Source organism: Pseudopipra pipra, chromosome 5, assembly GCF_036250125.1.
Source record: "Pseudopipra pipra isolate bDixPip1 chromosome 5, bDixPip1.hap1, whole genome shotgun sequence".
In the NCBI taxonomy this organism is placed as follows: domain Eukaryota; kingdom Metazoa; phylum Chordata; class Aves; order Passeriformes; family Pipridae; genus Pseudopipra; species Pseudopipra pipra.
The window spans coordinates 63,508,585-63,527,457 of record NC_087553.1 but is presented as its reverse complement, the minus strand read 5'-3'; the positions used below and the strand labels follow the sequence as shown (position 1 = coordinate 63,527,457).

Genomic DNA, 18,873 nt, shown 5'->3' with positions numbered 1-18,873 from the left:
AGGCCTGTGCAACCTGAAAACTGAGGAGGAAGAGAAGACTGTAAGTTCTCTTTGGAAAATAAAAAAATACAAGAATAGTCAGCAGTGCTTGTTACTTCAGATTGTGCAGACATCCAGATTTAAAAAGGTACACTAAAGAACTCAGAAACTTAACTCTAGTGGTTGCAAAACCAGCCATTCTATCGACACTGACGTGGTGGTGGTGTGTAAGACTATGAAGAGGAAGACTGAACACAGCTTCAAACAAGTTTAGCATCTCCAGTGAATGGTTCTGCACAAGTAGAAAAATAGAGGTTGTTCATGATTCCCTCCCTCTATATTCAATGCATCGTTATCATCTTGAAGACTCAAAACATCCATGACTTGTATTCTTTTGGGGAAGGGGCAAGTTTTTTGCTAGTTAAAAATGTAAATCTTGTTTGTCACTGACTATGCAAAAACATACAGGCAGAAGGGCATTGTAAATAAGATCATCTGCTTGGAAAGCCAGTTTTCTTCTTGAATTCTTCTAAAACTATTAAAACACTTGGGACACTCACTGCACACTTCAATTAAAAAAAAAAAATTTGGCAACTCAAGTCCCCCAGTAATCCATCAAGCAAAAGAGAAAAAGAAAAAACAACATAAAATTTAGCATTTCTCTTGCATATAGAAAAACATTTTCATGAAATTTATCTGGATATAGTAAAACAAAAATCAAATTATCTATGCAAATGTGGATAAAATATGGCACTAATTTAGTTGAAAAATACGTGTTTAATAATCCAGAAAAGTGGCATTTACAAAGCCAAGACAAATGGCAAGGTAAATTAAGATAAAAAAAAGGTACATGAAGTAGTAACAGTTTTCAAATTTTTTCTCAGATTATATCCCTGAACACTAAAAAGAGTAACAGAATTAGCATTAAAAAACTTGCAATATTAGTCAGTGAAGTAAAACCAGTAAATATCTGGAGATAGGGCAGTAGGTCTCTGACCACACAGTGACCAAAGTGCTAAATATATTATCTGAAAACGTTGCTACAGTGAGGAACAGGAAGATGCAATTCTTAACAAGGCACGTAAACAGTTACTGGAAGGCTCCATGCAAACTACACTCAGCTTTGCAACACTAAAAACAAATTCACAGCATAACCTGTGAACACAACAGGCAGAGAAACCTGGTTTGTAACTCAGCATGAAGAATACCACTGCACACAGAAGACAATGTCCAATGTAACGCTGACCTTTCCTGTGTCAAAATGAAAAATACCACTTGTGCTTAGACTGAAAGCAACCAGGAGTCTATAAATAGCGAAATTAATACACATAATTCAGCTATATCTGCTATGAACTGCGAGGCTGAGATAGGCTATAAGCCTCCAGTTAAGAGGGGGGGAAGCAAAGAGCAACAATGATACTTTCCACACACAGTCACCGATACGATTTTGTGTATTGTTCCACATCTCAACGTGGTTGTGAGTTTTAGAGAGTTTTTTCTCCATCTTACTTATTTTTATGGGACAAATGTCATGACTCTGCTTAGAAAAAAGTAAGAAAGAAGTTTAAAGAAAAACTACCTCAACAAACCACAACTAGAAGCAAAAGTTATTTTGCATGAGAAAGAACAAGCTTGAGGAAGTCAGATTAGGTATCAAAAAGCACATGAGTAAGATGATCCTTTTTGCTTTAGCCCATTTTAAAGGCATGCAAAAAAAATACTTTCACAGGTACGACTTGAATCTGCTGTAAGCCAAAAAGGCTTGAGTGACTAGTATTGACTCTCATTTTCTAGAAAGAGATGCTATGAGAGTTCAGCACTGCCTTCTCCCCTGCATGATCTACCCTCCCCTACTCTACAACCTGCTAAACAGACCAGAAAGGAGGATTAGCATAGTACAGCTCCAAGGCAAAGGCTCAAAATGAAATACAGATTGATTTTAACACACATCTGTTCCTAAAATACTTCTGGACCCACGTTTTCAATGCATGTTTGCCAGTTGTTTTGTGACATGGGTAATAGAAGATATGTAAGTACAGTCCTGAGAGCAACCAAAAAGAGTAAGGAGCACTCTTTACAGTTTATAGTAGTACCCCCTACATAGAATAATATCTACTTTGTGCTTTGGAAGAAGAAGAATTGACTAAGGAGTAAAGGAAGAAGTTTTAAAATTGAACTTTGAACAAACTGTCACAGGAATGGAAAAGTGCCAGACTCAGCAGAGGATTCCGCCCTACACACAATAGAAAATTCCTGTAGAAAGCTATTGCAGTGTGCTCACAACCTGCTGGGGGATGCACAAGATCTAGTGCTTCCTAGGTTACAGCCCAGAGTGACCAGAAGGAGGAGAATGTACTCAATAGCAGAAAGGGGGTAATGACAGGGCAGAAGAGGAAAGAATTTTGTTCAGACTGTTGTAAGCTGATGGCAAGACAGCCAGCAAGATCCGTCACAGTCCAGTTTCACGCTAATTTTTAATAAACTGTCTACAGTACAAAGCAGCACTCATTTGGGTTAAGTCAGTAAAGTGCCAAAATGCTTCCAAGAAGATACTCAGACACCAACAGCAGGGACAGAGGTCCCGCCTGGTGCCTCTGCAGATAATACTGGGCACTTCCGTGACACGTCTATTCATTGGAATTGCTATTCTGGTACCACAAAAAACTTCACTGGTATATTCTTTAAGGAATAAAATGGTCAAAAAGTTAAGTATGATGAACCATAGACATGCACTTAAAGAACTACATTCACGAGACCTTTGGTTCCATCCTCATTAGAAAAGCTCGATTTTAATTCTGCTTATTCATTGCGTGACAGAAGTGGTTTGTGGGGTGGTGACAAACACTTACCACATGTGACAGTGGGGAGATGAGTCTTTGAAACAACTTAAGTTTCAGAAGCATGCTTCCAACTTCCACAGTGGTTTTATAGTCTCTACTACAAATCTACTTCAGTATTTGTTAAAAAAAAGACAAACCAGCTTTTCAAACCCAACTTGTGGAATCCTACCATATTAATAAGAACTCTGTCCAATCAGTTCAGGAAATACAGATCTCTGACTTTAATTGTCAATTTATTTATCTATTTAACACTTCAGAAAGCCTGTAAAGGCACATTGCCTAATACCATAGAAGTGCTGTTTGTGAATTAAAGAAAGCATTTATATTGCCTACTGAGATTTGAAGAACTCACTTCAAAAGCATAAACCTTATTTAAGATACTAAAGTTCTTGTGACTCCTTTCCAGGCTTCTTTTCAACTAGAGTTTCACTTATCTCAAGTCCTCAATCTGACTCCTAAGCCTTGTCTGACATTTCTAATTGGCAAAACATCAGATAGTAAATGTTCTTTTGAATCTCCTTTCTGACCATACTGAGAGGTAGTAAATACTAGTGTTAAATGCCACTCCTACAATACTCCAGGACACCCACAGTTCATTTGCCATACTCTTCAGGGACAGTTCTGGCAGGGATCTTCTGAGAATGCACCAATCACACAGGAACATATTTTGTTTTGCAAAATTTGCCTAAGGGCATTAAGAAATACTCAAAGAAACAAAAAAATTCAAGAAAATCTTCCACAAAAGTTACCTTAAAAATCAAAGCATAAAAGAAAATAGTAAGACACACTTAAAAAATATTGTATTAATGCACTCATTTCATGAAATAAGATAGCTATTTCTATCATAAGGTAGGCATTTCATTTTTCTTACTGACAAGAGGGGAATAAAACCCACAAGAATTATGTTCAACTGTGGTCTCATTTAAATAATTTAGATAAACACTACTAGGGCAGAATAAATCCCCTAGTACTTTTATACAGTGAGAAAAATGTACCTGTATGGAGCAATGTGAACCAAATTACCACAGAAATGTCCAAATTACTCACTATCTTCTGATTATCTATAGTCAATTTACAAAGGTCTCTGATTCCATACCTATGAACACAGAAAAGCCAGAGAAGCCTTTGGCAGCAGACAGTTCAATGCAGACTTAGAAACAGCACTGCTCAAATGGGGCTCTGACTTCCTAAAACTGCTTCGGTTCCACAAGTATTTTAGCTTCAAGTCCCTGCAAATCCAACTGAAGATTTGCTACACCACTTTCTTATCACTGAGGGCTCTGGGAAACACGGAGAGCAGCTGATGGTAATAAACCCAGCTGGAGAATGGACTGTTCAGGAGTCCCTCTGCAGCTCTGGGTTGCAACAATGAGGAATAAATGACCACAGTGAGCTGGATTTCCTTTAGTCACTCTGCCAGAAGAGCTGTGTGGGATTCAGTTGGGCTGAATCAACCTCCAACTGGGATATCACTGGTTAACTTATTCCCCTGCTAAGTAGCACAAATAATGGAGAGTTTAGTATGATTTCAGGTATCACACTTTGCAGTTTATGTTGGTATATTAAATGCTCTGCATCTGTTGTTGCAAATAAACACAGCATGAAAACAGGAAAGACCTACATGCAAAAAAGTGTCCAAAGAGTCCAAGCTGGCAACTAAAATAGTTATCATACTTAGCACATACATATGATACTACAGATAAAATTACTTGAAAACCAGCATCCACTTGTGACCCATGTCAATATTTCCCCATTGATTCCTGTCAGCTTTCAAACAGCAACTGTTTGTAACAATTCCTAGCCCTCGTGATGGCAGGAAAAAGCCTTCCCAAGCGCTAGCCTAGCATAAACAATGAAATGAGAATGATCCGGTTCAGTAAAAGCTTCACTGTATCTCAACATTCACAGATGGCTTTGGCTGCAAAAAAAAAACCAGGCTAGCAGTCTCTACTTAACCTATTTCTCTGAAACAAAGCCCTGAAAGGAGATTTCAGGCTGCATTGATAGAGGAGTTTCCATTGCCTCTGCATTTTCTTCTGGCAACACCTACTAACTCTCAAGCTTCAGGTGCTCCAAGGCTGAAGTGGCTAATAGACAAGCCTGATAACTACAGTTCCTTGGGAGCTCTGTCTTCTGTGTTTCATAGCAGGACAACGATGGATACAAACCCCCCACTACGTTCCAGGAAACTTGTGTGAACCACATAAAAGAAGAATCCTTCCAAAATTAGCCAGAGAACCGAGAACAGCATCATTTCAGTATTAGATGGCATAGTGTATTCTATACAGGAGTTGGGTTTTGATGATCCTTGCAGGCCCTTCCAACTCAGGACATTCTATGATTCTACAGTTCTACAATATCTTAACTTTGATATTTTCTCAGGAAAGAGGGGAATTCATGTTATTGCATTAATTGGAGATTTCTAGCCAGTAAAAAAGCTTCAGTCAATGAAGACAAAGCCAGTACATCCTCATGCAGAGGATGTACATCAAGACAAAATGACAGTACTGCAAGCAGCCAGTTAGGGAGTATATCCTACTTTCTACAGTATCACATTAAAATTAGAAACAGGTAAAAACCCCAAACAGCAGCTTACTCTCAAGAATTAGGTATTGTCAGAGTAATTTTCCATCTTTTCAAACCTATATTTTCTGTAAGAAAAGTGTTAGATTTCAGACACATCTCCCACACTGCTAATAATTAAAGTTCACTTATCAAAGACATTATCAAAATGTGGGCTGATTGCTTGAAAAGTCTCCTTTCCTCTCCCTCATTTCTAAAACTGTTTTTATACTATCTGCATGTTAATCCCAGTCTAACCTAGCAGTACTATCAATTATAGTTGCAATTAATTTATGTTCAGCATAATAGTTAAACCACATACCTACTGCCAGTTATGGGCTAGTTTCACAAGGTTGGAGAAGACTAAGTCAATCTGTGGTTTGGTGACGAGCAAGGAAATAAGCAAACAAAGCAGAACATTAAATCACTAAAGCACAATCAAGTTCTAGTTAGTAGGTTACTAAATTATGTTCTAAGATATTTTAGAAAGTTCTGCAGCATGCTCATTAAGAATTGGGATTATAACTTTCCATCTCTGAACTGTACCATTTCCTCAGCACACTCATTTTATTGCAGTGGTTACTGTGAACACAGTACAAGTGAAAACGTGCAGGACAACAAAGCAGAAACAGTTAGTTATAAAACTATGAGTGAAGAACACAAAAGTTTCCATTAGTATGAAAGTACGTGATTAGAAAATTGACTGCTCTGGGTTGAAGGCTGGGAAGCATCTTGATGCAACACCAGGAAAGGTTAACATTAGCACACACTACAAATAACAAGCTTCTTAAGAGTGTTAAAGCAATTCCAGAACAATTGTTGATGATTCAAAACAGAAATAAGCATTAGATTTCTTGCAACAAGATGATTTTCTGACCGCATCATATAAACCCAAAAGCACTTATAGAAACAAAACTCATCACCAGGGAACCTCCTTGCTTAAAATCATGATTTCCAAGTTACTGGATATTTTCCTCTTATTCCTTCCATACTAGGTTTCATGCATGCTGATAGCACAAGTATACTAAAAACATCACATTTAATCTCAGTTTTTCCTTTAAGACTTTTTTTGAACATATGCAGCTCTTATTTGTCTTATTTTGCTATGTGATTAAAAGGGAAGATGTCGCTAAAGCACATATACTACAATATACCACAGCAAATAGTTCTTGAGAAAGTTTTTACACTAGTAATGAAAATTTCAATGGGATCAACCAACACATCTGAAAAAAATACAGCAGCTTGTTACTGAAGAAAACAGCTACTAAATGTAGTAAGAAAAAATTGTTAATTTTGTAGCCTATAAAATATGCCATCTTTCTATTTAAGGGCTTCTATACCAATCTTCTCACTGATTCATTTTTCACAAGTAATTGAATTTAAAAGTCAAGATGGTGACTAAAGACTTGAGTTGACCTTCATATAATTTTCTGCAATTTTTCAAGGCAACAACACCATTCATTTAAGGACAAAAGAATTATGATTGTTTCTTTTGTGAAAAAAGAATTATTAATATCTAAAAAATTTTAAACACTTAAAAATTGCAAAATAATTACAAATGTCAGTCTACTGAGCAAAAACTATCTTGAAATGAGGAAGAAAAAGACAGTTTTCCCCACTTCCAGACCTTTTTGTCACAACACTGTAGGTATCTGGTGTACTAGTAGTTCTTGTACAACTTTACTGCCACCAATCCACCAGTCTTGAGGATTTGTTCAAGAAACTGATGGATGCACATTTATGACACATGTAGGCTGAATCCACACTTTGGTCAGAGTCAGAAATTTAACATCTTGGCATATGACAGCGACAAATAACTTGCAAAAAAAATTCTCAAACTCAGTCCAGTTTTCATTACATCAATACTTTCTTTGCTGCAGGAAATTACTGTACCATCACATAACAAGGGTACAAAGACACATAATCCTTCCACCTTCAGCAGCTTCCTATAGCATAGGGGTTAAGTAGACATGAGGGATAACAGGAAAGGGTATGTATTGTACCTGTTCTCCAAAATGTCATCTATATGTGCAATCAATGCAGAAACTTTCAGTGTAAGCACAACAAAACTGTGTACCTCACCCTAGACCATGACAACTTCCAAATGTGTGGGGCAATTCAGCAACACCACAATAACAGGCCAGTTGGGAGTGTGTACAAACACCCTGAATCCAGAGTGTCTGTCTATAAAGTATCCAAAACCAGGATCAAGTATGACACAGGTGGGATTAACTTTCCAGTCTGATGCTGGAAGGGGGTAGTGGTTTTTGTTTATTTTAAAACAAAAAAGTGGTTATAGGTCCAGGTAAACTTCTTCTCAAGAGCGACTCTGACTTATGTAGGAGAGATGACCACACTACAGTCCGCTCTACCTAGACAGTCTATCTCCAAAGTCAATCAAATTTTGACATTCTCAGTGCAACATTCGAGTGAAGACTTTTACAGAGCATGTCCTTCGCCCCAAATAGAGATGAATTAGACACTGGTCCTACCTCCCTCTCACACATCAGATTTAAAGTTTCTCAGGGTAGTCAAAACCCAACAGCTCTGATGCAACAGGAACAGACACCAAAGTAACAGCATCCCCAAGAGTGGCACATGGAAGCCTAGAAGAAATTATCTAAATGCAAGTTCAGACTTTTTCCACAAAGAACACCCCAAAGGCAAGAGGTTTTATTGCATATTAATCAGGCAGCTAAAAGGAACACAAGCCATACTTTTTCATGGCCACACAAGAGGGGCTGGATGAGTCACTGTTGGTTGTAACTTTGTGGCTCTTGAGCTTCAGTGCTTTTCTCTCTATTGATATAACAGTCTGAAACAGTGAAAAGTGCCCTGTGACAAGCATTCACAGGAAAAGCTGCATAGCAAATCCACGTGAGGTACAATTCATACAAATAAACAGCAGGAGGATCTAAACAGGCATGATGTAAGCCTCTGTCCTTGAAGAATATTTAGGGGTTTTAACCATATCAATTCTCCCTGAAATATTCCATCATCTATTACTCCCCACAGTCTTTACCATTCCCTTGCTTGTGACTTCACAGAATGTGGAATGAAGCATTAAGATCCATGGAGAATGTATTTCACTTTTGTTTCTGTTCAGCACTAGAGAAAAGAGAGGGGAACCAACCCAAATTCTCCCCCTTCTTCCTTCACAAGATGCAAAACCCTTCCTCTTTTCCCACGCCTTGGAACACATTTCCTTGAAGTCAGTGTTTGTTTTTGAAGCAATTCATAAGAGGTGGAAAAAAAATGCACCACAACTGAAACAGGAAACACTGAGCTTTCACTCCAACAGAAGTAAACCAGAATTTCCTACCTGCTAGTACCCCACTAACAAAGCTGCCATAAATAAAGACACAGGAGAATAATCTTAGAGCCTTATTAAAACCTTATTAAAGCCTTTTAATAAATCTGCACATACACACCCTGCCCCCCCCAAAAGGATCTGCTATAGCCATTATGTCCTGCCTTCCAAAAAGGCTTTTAACAGCCATGTCTTGCCAATTTAACTAAAACACAAATCCTGCCCTGTAACTTTCACTGAGAATGACTTTAAGCTGAAAAGTTGGAGCCTAACAACTGCTCTGGGTAAAAAGCATAGCTGTTTGTGCAGTCAAGAAATACTGCAAATGAGATCTGGTTTGGGGTCCAAATTACCTCACTGAAACATGTCTAGAGCTCAGAGGTGCTGTTCCTTTCAGCTGTGTGACATTCTTGGGCATACAGTTGAATTGCTATGCAATGACATGAGTTTAGTGTCTAATATGCAATTCCAATAAAAATATTCCAATTTTATCTTTCCCCAGAAGTTTAACTTGTTTTTTAGAAGCAAGCTTGAACCTTGCACAGAAACATCTTTAGTGATTTTCATAGTTTAGAACCCCCACTATTCAATAGGCAAGATTAGGATACTGCTAATACAGTTATGTTAGTTCATGACTGGCAAGTAAAACACCCACAAGGTTTTAATGACTATCCCCCCTCCAAAAACCCCACTATCTAACAAATACAAACCCCAACATTTTTGACAAGTGCTGGATCAGTACTTCCATGCAGCAACACATACACAGGGAATATATAAGACTGTAAAGAGAAAGATAAAGTAGCAAATAGAAAATACATTTCTACTATCTGGAGAAAACACGATTACAACTATTTTCACCCCTTCTTTGAGGCTGTGTCTGGAAGCCAAGGAATGTGCTAGTTATAAAGAGGCCATTTATGACAGAGTTCAATAGCATTTTAAGAGCCAGAAAGAAGTAGCCTCATTAAAGATAGAAACTTGTACTAAGATTTCAACTGTAATAACCCTAGCTAATAACCAGCACAATATTTGTGAAGATACAAAGGAATTTTGTGTACTAATTGTTTACATTTGCAATATCTGTCAATTTTTGCATAACAAATGTGTCCCCAACAGTTAAAAAGCACACACCTTTCAAGCACAATTATGGTTTCAAAAAGAGATAGAACAGGGAATCCAATGGCAAACAAAATTCTCGTAATTCTGGAAGAAAAAGCTGTAAAGCAACTATTGAGAGGAAACCAAAGCAGCAACAGCTAGTACAGAAACAATAAATCTCGACAACCAGTTATTCACACACATGACTTTAGATTATTTCCCTCCATTAAAGTTCTTGCATTAATGGCTGAACGTTCAAGAGTTGGAAGTAGCACTGCTAAATGTTCAAATGCTAGAACGATACAAACTCTACTATTTAATTTGCTTCTACTGAATTAAAAAAGGCCCCTAAATCTTCTCCATATATTCTATATTGTATGCAGTTCTCTTCTACAAAATAACACAGGCACATACACAGTGTTACAGATTTAGTATCACCACGAAGTGTATATGTTATAGTATTAATATAATATTACCACTCAAGGTATTACAGTATTACCACTCAAAGAGAATGTTTCTTACTTTCCTCGTATTTTGTTCAACAAGTCACTTCAAGAAAAGGAAAAGGTTGTGATGTTTCTCCAATAAAACCATTTGAAATATATTTTTTGACATACTGTTAACACTTCGAGTTCCATGGTAACCTTAATCCCAGGTATTCTCAGGCCCGCAAAAGAAAGTTATCTCTTCTGCAGCCCTGTATCATGATTTCATTAGAACACCCAAGGAAAAGAATACTACAGTGAAGTTACCAAAAAAGAAATGAAAATACTGTTTTAATCAAACAGTTTGAAGTTTAGCCTTTTTAAAATCATGAACAATCTTGAGGAAATTTTTAATTCTGAAGACTCACAAAAGCTTGTACCACACCAAAGGATCAAGTAACAAATGTTTAGTGTACATCTTCTTAAAGCCAGTGTTGAGAACCTATATCCCTAATACTTCTAAAATAAAGCCTTTATATAAATTTATTTTGTACACCAAAACTGCAGTTCAAATTTTAAATTCTTTACCAAATATTTGTAGGATGCCTTTATGATATTTATAATGTATCTATTTCTGCAGTTCTTCTATTTTGAAGAGCAGAGAAACATTTACCTCCTATGAAGTATGTACTCAATCATCTAAACGTTTTTAAGTACCCTGCAGGTTACATTTGTTACACAGCTAATGTGTGAAATACAGTCCTTCTGCAGTGCCAAATTTCAACAAATAGAAAGCACTCAAGTCAACTGGTAAAATGAATCTGGTTCAGGCAAGTGCCTTGTCAATCAAGCTGCTGATATATTTAAAATAACCCTCAGCTGCCATGGCTTTAAAAAGCTGAATATTTACAATCCAGAATGTTAAAGTTGATGGTTTGTTTGGTAAACAATTGCACAGGTTTTTATCTGATATACAAACAACTTTATTCAACACCTCCGGGTTCTGGATGACAGATTTACTTCCAGGTATTTCAGAAACACACCGGAACACCTTCAGATCCCACCTCAAGATTCTTATCTATAATTCTCATCTATGTGGAATATGTGACTCCACTTCCTTTCTTGGAAAAGGAAGCTGTTCCAATCTGAGCTTCAAGTAAGTATTTGATATGGTGCCAATTCAAAAGAAGAGTATGTGAATTTCTACAAGAATTCAGGCGAGACTGGTCTCTTTAGTTTGTTTTTACAAGGAAAAAATTGTTTTTAAATAAAATCATCTGACTGAAGGGATTTCACAAGCAGAGTTTCTCAAAAAAACTTCCCAGGCCAAGCAGGCATTTTCCTTCATGACCTCTCCAGTAAAGCAGTGCACATTAACAGACATTTGATGAGAAACTGGAAAACAGTATGAGATGAAGATGAGAATATAACACTCATCAAGCAGATGGACTTTCAGGGTAAAGGAAATAAGAATAAACCTCAACAAATGCCAAATAAAGTTATACACTAGAACCTGACAATGAAGAAAACATAAATGCATATTATTACAAATAATAAGTGGCAACTCATAAGTGTTTCTAGTAGTCACCAAGAAAATAAAGACAGAATAGTTACCAATAACCTGTACTCAGTAATAAGTCCAGCATTCTGGGAAACTTCTAGAGATGAGACAATATAAATTCCCAACAGATGACAGGACATAAACTAATTTTTTTCTTTCTTCTTAATAACAGGTCACTTAAAGTTGTGATTTTTCTTTTTTGATGGATTGAATGTTCTCAATTTTCTTTGTGGTCTGAAATCAGTAAGACTGATTCAACCTGAAATTACTGAAATTTTCCTCTTAAGACAGAAACATTCATATTCTACTTTATCTATTGCTTGCATTGCTTAAGTGTCCCTTAGCACACAAGAAGTGTTAGTAGCTTTTACATTTTGTTTTCTGGTACTTCGTATAAAACATGAATTCTTTTTTATGTCAGTGGTTGAGGTTGTGACAGCCTGGTTTTATTTGGCAATACTTTCAATGTAAACAAAGAATGCTAGCAAACATTAGCATCTTTAAGAAAAAAAAAATCAATATTTATTCTGGACAAGGAAGCAATATTTTCCTTTTTAAAACAGTTCCTGAACATTTAAGTCTAATGCTCTCATCCTAAGCACTGTCAGTCGATACGTTCTATCTCGCACCATATTAAAGGGGTCTGAAAGGCTTGATTTGGTGTTAAGCCTGAATTTAAGTTCCTTGAAACTGTCTCATTTTAAACTCCTTTACAAAGTTACCAGATGGTCAACAAATCCAAACCCAGTACATTATTGTTTAATGAACACTAGTGCAGAATAATTTAAACACTTGAGAGATCAAACAATAATCTGCAGCAATACTTAAGCATGGCATCTCCTGCTGTCAAGCTTTAGGCAGTGTTTATTTTCTCTGATAACAAAATGTGGATTTTATTATTAAAGAACTGAAATGTCTATTTTTTTCTTTAAAGAAATACTAACATTTTGATTAATATTTTCAGAAAGTTTGATTTCTAAGCATTGTTCCCTGTCTAGGAACATTCCTGGAAAAACTGTGGTTTTGTTAAAACTTCTTCTGATACTTGGTTCCCAGTTAAACTAACAGATGTCCTGGACAAGCTGCAAAGCAGCTACTAGGTGGTTATTAGGTATCAAGTTTCATTGAAAGAACAGGCACAGAACTGAATTCAACTTAGAGGCACCGTCTGTCTCAGAGGTGAGAAGCTGGAACACCTGCTGAGAGTTGTGGTAGTTCAGCCTAGAGAAGAGAAGGCTCCAAGGAGACCTTGGAGCAGCCAATAAGAGAGATGGAGAGTGACTTTGTCTACAGAGACATGTAGCCATAGGCCATGTGGTAATGGCTTCAAAGTGAAAAGAGGGCAGGTTAACTTAGATGTTAGGAGGAAACATTTTACTGTGAGACATGGGAACAGTTTGCCCAAAGACGCCGTGGATGCCCCATCCTTCGAAGAGTTCCAAGGCCACAAGATTGGGTGGGGTTTTGAACAAGATGATGTCCCTGCCCACAGCAGAGGGGCTGGAACTAGACGATCTTTAAGGTCCCTTCCAATCCAAACCCCTCTATGATCTGCTTCTTGCTGTGCTACACAGGCAACTTACCTTCTTCACAGGCTGGGAGGGCAACTGGGGAATGAAATAACTTAAATAATTTTATTACAAACATCTGAGGCTCACATGCAGGTAACGTGAATGAGCAAAAACCCCCAAAACTCAGCAACAAAACACAACTACTTTGGCTGCAGAAACATTACTCCTTAAACTCCAGAAGTTACGCAAAACTGACTGGGCTGCTTCATATTTTTTTTTTTCTTTGAAAGAACCCTGAGGTTCTAAACGAAAACAAAATTTAGGTAAAAGTCCAGAAGAAAGATGGCCATTAAGCAGCAGTTCACTTGCCCCGTGTCAGTGGAACCCGCCCACTAGATGTCAGTGTCCTCTTGGGCAGAGGAAAACCTTGGATTCCCAACGGAAGCTGGGCAGCTGGTAGTCCTTGGCTATCAGGACAACTGTACAGGAGGAAATTTTTATGAAGCATCCCCGGGCCACAAGAGAAACAGGACAGTAACAGTAACATTTGTGGGTAAGAGACAACAAACAAATATAGTCCTAGACACAAAGTTTTGCCAATAAGGTTAAGAGGCAAAACACTAAGAATTCTTTCATGCAACATTACTGATGAAAAGAACAGCAGATTGTTCAACAGAACGGTGAACACGGGTGATAAAAAGACTGAAAGATAAAGGTATCTCTGTTTCTATTTCTTGAAATACCCCAAAACACAAACCAGCATTTTTGGATGAAAAGGAAAAAAAAAGAAGACAAGAATGGTCTCTGCCTCGACTAAAATTTAAATCAGGCTTAAGGAAGCTTAGACTCGGAAGCAATAAAGTAAATTATTGCAGCACAGTGTGAAATCCTCCGTGACAGGCATGAAACACCACACCCTAAATAAAGGGCAGAGCAGAAGTCAAAGTTCAGGCACATTAAGTGCCTGTTGTCAGAAGAAATGGGTAGGTCTTTCTATTCTTCTGCATTACATCTAGATATTAAGGTAAACTATAAGTTTTGAATAGAATATTTCAGTTGGAAGAAACCTGAAGTGATCATCTACTGTCTGACTGTCTGACTCCTTCAAGGGTGTCTAAATTTGAGTCTAAAAGGAGAATATTGATACAAAAGGAATCAAACTTGACTGCAGGACCACATACCTGTAAACTAATGCCACCCCCACAAATTACATTGGGCTGATGGGCAAGGGAATGCCAAAGGGGAGGCAGCATCATGCTTATGAAAGCAGACAGACAAACAAGAGGAAGGTGAGGAAAAGCAAGCTGAGTTTTTATAATATATTTTAATGCACCCAGGATTATTTAAGACCTATACTATCAAGGAAACAATCACAGTATGGCACCACTCACAAGAAACCTGATGGTTCTTGAGGAGGAGACTGGGAAAGCTATGAAGCTGAAATTAAGTATTTCAAAGGGGTAAAAAGTACAGATTTCTCTTTTTAAAGATGTCAGATCAATTTGCCAGAGAATCTTTCATTCCATCCCCGGTAAGAAAAACACCTTGAAGCCAATTTGAGCTGGCTAAATGTCCTGAAGAACTACATGTAGTTTCTGCACACTTACATCTGTTACCCTTGCCAGACAGGAAAAGGCTAAAAAAAAATTCACCACAACTTTTTCCTTTAGAAATAGGAACTTAAAAAAAAAAAAAGAAAATGAGGAAGTTGAATTATAGGAAATTATACAGAGTTAAAAAAGTAAAACATTTGCAAGCAGGCCAAAGCCTGCTGACATGTGCCAAGTAGCAGTACCTGCTGATCTCCTGACCAGGGATGGATTCTGGTGCCCTGTGCTCATCAACCCACTGCTACCATGTACAGTCTGAGTTTCTACTCAGAATCTGCCACTGAGAAGGACTGGGAGGATGGCTCTGTTTCATTTCTGACATTCTCTCAGTATCCACCAGTCAAAATAAAATATTAGACTAGGTGCACATGACACATTACACCATTCTGATACTCTGAACAAACTAAATGTATCATGTGATCCTAAAATTTATCTGTTTATCTTCCTCCCCAGTTAATAATATACCTATTGCACTGTGTGTACAGCAGATGGTATTGCACTGCCTGAAATGCATAAAAAAGATGTTACTGCTGTGTCCCAACTACCACAACTGCAGTTATGATCACTTTAGCTGTTCATTGTTTTATAACCAAGTTATTTTTAAGGGACTGTTTGTCTTCTACCCATGTGCTATTGGCTTGAACAAGTCTCAGACAGTTTTACCCTTTTGTTCTCTTGCTGCAAATCCAAAGGAATCTCAAGAAAACTGCCCTCAATACAGAAATAACTCCAGGTTTTATTTCCCATGTGAATATATGCACTGCAAGACACTGTTCTTGCTGTTCCATCTCTTTTCAAGGTAATTTTTTTGATAATTTTAATGAACAAGTGGTTCTTGAACCGCAACAAAGGCAACAACAGGAGCACTCTGACCAAACTCCAACTTTTCCACATTTCCTGTAAGCCTTACACCACATTACACCTTTACACAAGCCTTACACTTTTACACCACACCCTCATCTACCATGCTGACACTATTGGTTTGTCAAATACAGGTGTACTCAGCACCAACATAACTGATCTGTAGATTCATCTACTCATCTTCTTCACCCGTTATTAATACACCTATTGTACCATGTGTATCTCAAGGAGAAAAGGCAACGCAGAAAGAACCGTGTATTGCAGAATACACCACCTAAGGAGTCTTTCTGCTGTGCCTTTTGCAATCGGATATGTCTGTCACGTATTGGCCTCATAAGCCACCAGCGTGCCTGTAGCAAATGTGGATAGAGCCTTCCCAAATCTTCGTTCGCAAAGCCCAGCCATGACATGACATGTACCATGTGTAGCAGATTCCAATTTCAACACCACCACAAAACAAAACACCCCAAAATGTTTAAAACATTTTGAGATCCTTTCCAGGAAGTGCAAGGCAATACCATTCGTATTATTCCATAGTCCCAAACACCACAATTATTAAAATTCAGCTAATTTACAGTGTTCAGGTAACAAACCCATCACCTCAGCACACAAGTAGTCTTTAGAAAGCAATACTTCTTTCATGGTTTATTGATTATGATTTCATGATTATTAATTACACACTTAAATGTTTAGATCCCATCCCAATCCTCTAAGTTACAAATGCTAAAGGGTTAGCAAGACTAAACGGATCTTATTTTAACTATTCAGTAAAAATAGGAAAAAGCAGCAAAAGTAGATTATAGACTTTTCCACCTTGTAGAGAAAGGCAAGTAACCACTTTGGATACAATTCTAAGGCATACTTCAGATTTTAAAAAAACTTTCCCTCCAGCTAAAACTGGAAGTGCATAAACCTACTCATCTGCTTCCTTCCATCATATATTGCAGAATCAAAAAATGGAATACAGCAAAGACAGGTTTTGATGATCTACATGAATAGAAGACACGGATAGAGGGGTTCCTTTCTTTGTAGCGTTAGGATTTTTTAAGTTTGGTGTGAGCCATGCTTCATCAATGCAAGTCTGTTCAACTTCTGGTACTATGAACACAAGGACAGAAGTTCATATCCACCCCTACAGCCAAGGGTCAGCTGGTTTGTTTTTACTGTGCCGGAGGCAATAGTTAACATCAATAACAACAGCTATTTATATATACAGATTTTTCTCTAGCTGTTGCATCAAGTTTAACAGTTTTCCACCTCTTAGCTTTTTATTCCAATTCTGTTTGCTTTAATCTTATTTTCTAAGCCACTAATCTCCTTTATTGCCATTCCTTCTTCATATGTCTGTACAGTACTCTGCTACTGACATTGGCTGCAGCCCACACTTCCCCATCTAGGAAGGGGAAAGCTGCTCAACATAATCAAATATTCCTCTTTTCTCTTGTTTACACATAAATTAAAAAAAAATTCTGAGCTGTGGTCAAATTCACATTCTAATTCTGGAAAACCAGAAACCATTTCAGCAAAGCCACAGAATTAACAACATGACTGTGACAGTGGAGGCACCAGAGGAGCAGCAGCCACTGGATCAGCATCACAAAGCCCCACTGCCTGCAGAGACCAGAGTCAGGTCTTGTGTGACTGTAAAATACTGAGGACAGTTACAGCACAAGCAGAACTTCTTCCATATTTGTACTGTCTCTTCCAACTCAGTACATTGCCCAGCACACATTACTCACGGAGAGCAGCAGGCTGCTAACCTGCACACAAATAAGCCATGAACACCTTCCTGGTTTAGCTCGCTAAAATGCAATGTAATCTCCACAAACTCCTCTTTTTGAACAGCTTCCTCCTAACCTTTACTTTGCTGTCTTCTCCTTCAAAATGCTTTTTCATCTCCCCCAAGACACATTACACTTTATAGCATTTTACTCAGTACTGAACTTACATTTCCATTATCCAAAAGTGTCCAATTTTAGATCTCTCTTTGTGAAACTGCTAGTCACAGCTCTTCAGAATGACAAAGTAAGTAGATAAAACACAAGAAACAAGGAAAGTTGCATTACCAAAGTTACTTCCTCCGATCTATCAAAGCTACTCTTGGGAAAGGTTAGATAGAAAGAATGGAATCAAAAAATTTAAAAAATAAGATAGGAAATACTAAAAGCAAAGTGTGAATTTCATTTTTATATAAAACATAGAACAACTGGGAAAAGTGAGGCTACATAGTACTGAACAACTTAAAAGGAACAGGTTGTTCTGCTGCTTACAGCCATGAAAACTATGTGACTTGCTTGTGTGGAAACAGATGTGCCTCTAGTCAGAAAAACCCCCAAACTTCTGAGCTACTACAGGTGTTGGGAACTGCCTATTGTAGTGTTTCTAACTAGGAAACAGGCTAGATATTGTGCAAAATTTGTACTGGGGAGAAACAATTACCCTTTCCAAATATCAGAACTGCCCACACTTACTACGAGGAGAATTATTTGAGCACAGTAAGTAGGACTCAAACCAAGTTTCTCAATCTTATTTTCCCTTGGTGGAAGTGACAGCATTCCAAACAAAATCCATACCTTTAAAAGATCGCAGTTAATTTTCAACACATCGGTTAAGTTTATCTCAACCCCAATGCCTTCTGCAGTTTGACTTTAAGGAACAGTAGAATTTTTCTAAAGCAATGCTGTCTTAAATCCTTGCACTGTGCCTTCCCTTAAAGGTTACCTTCTTCTCATTCCCAGTTTGTAGCATTGTGCATCAGTATTCCACTGGGTAACCAGAGCAGCTATTAATGCTAATAAGCCCAGGCAGGAATACACATTTGTTCTAAAGAGACAGTAACTGCATGACAAGTAATAGGATGAGACATACAGGACTGCTAAGTCCTGGCTTTAAAATGCAAAATACAGAAACACATACTCTACAGCCAAAGTGAATTAATTCACAGGAGCAGTGAAGTATCACAAGGTCTTATCAGGATGCAAGTGCTTCTTACAGATGCATTACAGTGAATAGTACAGGATGTGAGCATGCTCAAGTACAGTACTTACTGCAAGACTGCATCATGGCCCCACTGCTATTCCCTCTGAATACTGACTGCATTCCTTGTACCTGCCAGG

At 37.8% G+C, this 18,873-nt stretch overlaps 1 protein-coding gene across 2 annotated transcripts in view; it reads right to left on the bottom strand.

Annotated features, from left to right (window-relative positions):
- Positions 1 to 18,873, bottom strand: part of PTPN12 (protein tyrosine phosphatase non-receptor type 12) — a 70,269-nt gene that overhangs the window by 38,795 nt on the left and 12,601 nt on the right. The window lies entirely within an intron of this gene.